The following is a 2,949-nucleotide window of genomic DNA, read 5'->3' as shown; positions in this document are numbered from 1 at the left end:
CTAGCACACGTCGAGAAAGTACAAACTGAAGAAAAGAGCATCAATGATGTTCCCGTCGCAAAAGAATTTCTCGATGTATTTCCGAAAGAATTACCGGGATTACCCCTACATCGATCCGTTGAATTTCAAATAGATCTTGTACCAGGAGCTGCACCAATAGCTCGTGCTCCTTACAGACTCGCACCGAACGAGATGAAAGAACTGCAAAGCCAATTACAAGAACTTTTAGAGCGTGGTTTCATTCGACCAAGCACATCACCGTGGGGAGCTCCTGTTTTGTTTGTCAAGAAGAAAGATGGTACATTCAGGTTGTGTATCGACTACCGAGAGTTGAACAAACTTACCATCAAGAACCGCTACCCACTACCAAGAATCGACGACTTATTTGATCAACTACAAGGCTCGTCTGTTTATTCAAAGATTGACTTACGTTCCGGGTATCATCAAATGCGGGTGAAAGAAGATGATATTCCAAAGACTGCTTTCAGAACACGTTACGGTCATTACCAGTTTATGGTCATGCCGTTTGGTTTAACTAATGCACCAGCTGTGTTCATGGACCTTATGAACCGAGTGTGTGGACCATACCTTGACAAGTTTGTCATTGTTTTCATTGATGACATACTTATTTACTCAAAGAATGACCAAGAACACGGTGAACATTTGAGAAAGGTGTTAGAAGTATTGAGGAAGGAAGAATTGTACGCTAAGTTTTCAAAGTGTGCATTTTGGTTGGAAGAAGTTCAATTCCTCGGTCACATAGTGAACAAAGAAGGTATTAAGGTGGATCCGGCAAAGATAGAAACTGTTGAAAAGTGGGAAACCCCGAAAACTCCGAAACACATACACCAGTTTTTAGGACTAGCTGGTTACTACAGAAGGTTCATCCAAGACTTTTCCAGAATAGCAAAACCCTTGACTGCATTAACGCATAAAGGGAAGAAATTTGAATGGAATGATGAACAAGAGAAAGCGTTTCAGTTATTGAAGAAAAAGCTAACTACGGCACCTATATTGTCATTACCTGAAGGGAATGATGATTTTGTGATTTATTGTGACACATCAAAGCAAGGTCTCGGTTGTGTATTAATGCAACGAACGAAGGTGATTGCTTATGCGTCTAGACAATTGAAGATTCACGAACAAAATTATACGATGCATGATTTGGAATTAGGCGCGGTTGTTTTTGCATTAAAGACTTGGAGGCACTACTTATATGGGGTCAAAAGTATTATATATACCGACCACAAAAGTCTTCAACACATATTTAATCAGAAACAACTGAATATGAGGCAGCGTAGGTGGATTGAATTATTGAATGATTACGACTTTGAGATTCGTTACCACCCGGGGAAGGCAAATGTGGTAGCCGATGCCTTAAGCAGGAAGGACAGAGAACCCATTCGAGTAAAATCTATGAATATAATGATTCATAATAACCTTACTACTCAAATAAAGGAGGCGCAACGAGGAGTTTTAAAAGAGAGAAATTTAAAGGATGAAATACCCAAAGGATCGGAGAAGCATCTTAATATTCGGGAAGACGGAACCCGGTATAGGGCTGAAAGGATTTGGGTACCAAAATTTGGAGATATGAGAGAAATGGTACTTAGAGAAGCTCATAAAACCAGATACTCAATACATCCTGGAACGGGGAAGATGTACAAGGATCTTAAGAAACATTTTTGGTGGCCAGGTATGAAAGCCGATATTGCTAAATATGTAGGAGAATGTTTGACGTGTTCTAAGGTCAAAGCTGAACATCAGAAACCATCAGGTCTACTACAACAACCTGAAATCCCAGAATGGAAATGGGAAAACATTACCATGGATTTCATCACTAAATTGCCAAGGACTGCAAGTGGTTTTGATACTATTTGGGTAATAGTTGATCGTCTCACCAAATCAGCACACTTCCTGCCAATAAGAGAAGATGACAAGATGGAGAAGTTAGCACGACTGTATTTGAAGGAAGTCGTCTCCAGACATGGAATACCAATCTCTATTATCTCTGATAGGGATGGCAGATTTATTTCAAGATTCTGGCAGACATTACAGCAAGCATTAGGAACTCGTCTAGACATGAGTACTGCCTATCATCCACAAACTGATGGGCAGAGCGAAAGGACGATACAAACGCTTGAAGACATGCTACGAGCATGTGTCATTGATTTCGGAAACAGTTGGGATCGACATCTACCGTTAGCAGAATTTTCCTACAACAACAGCTACCATTCAAGCATTGAGATGGCGCCGTTTGAAGCACTTTATGGTAGAAAGTGCAGGTCTCCGATTTGTTGGAGTGAAGTGGGGGATAGACATATTACGGGTCCGGAGATAATACAAGAAACTACCGAGAAAATCATCCAAATTCAACAAAGATTGAAAACCGCCCAGAGTCGACAAAAGAGCTACGCGGACAGTAAAAGAAAAGATATAGAGTTTGAAATTGGAGAGATGGTCATGCTTAAAGTTGCACCTTGGAAAGGTGTTGTTCGATTTGGTAAACGAGGGAAATTAAATTCAAGGTATATTGGACCATTCAATATTATTGATCGTGTCGGACCAGTAGCATACCGACTTGAGTTACCTCAACAACTCGCGGCTGTACATAACACTTTCCACGTCTCGAATTTGAAGAAATGTTTTGCTAAAGAAGATCTCACTATTCCGTTAGATGAAATCCAAATCAACGAAAAACTTCAATTCATCGAAGAACCCGTCGAAATAATGGATCGTGAGGTTAAAAGACTTAAGCAAAACAAGATACCAATTGTTAAGGTTCGATGGAATACTCGTAGAGGACCCGAGTTCACCTGGGAGCGTGAAGATCAGATGAAGAAGAAATACCCGCATCTATTTCCAGAAGATTCGTCAACACCTTCAACAGCTTAAAATTTCGGGACGAAATTTATTTAACGGGTAGGTACTGTAGTGACCCGAACTTTT

This window comes from Rutidosis leptorrhynchoides, chromosome 1 (assembly GCF_046630445.1).
Source record: "Rutidosis leptorrhynchoides isolate AG116_Rl617_1_P2 chromosome 1, CSIRO_AGI_Rlap_v1, whole genome shotgun sequence".
In the NCBI taxonomy this organism is placed as follows: Eukaryota; Viridiplantae; Streptophyta; class Magnoliopsida; order Asterales; family Asteraceae; genus Rutidosis; species Rutidosis leptorrhynchoides.
Note: the sequence above shows the minus strand (reverse complement) of the source record.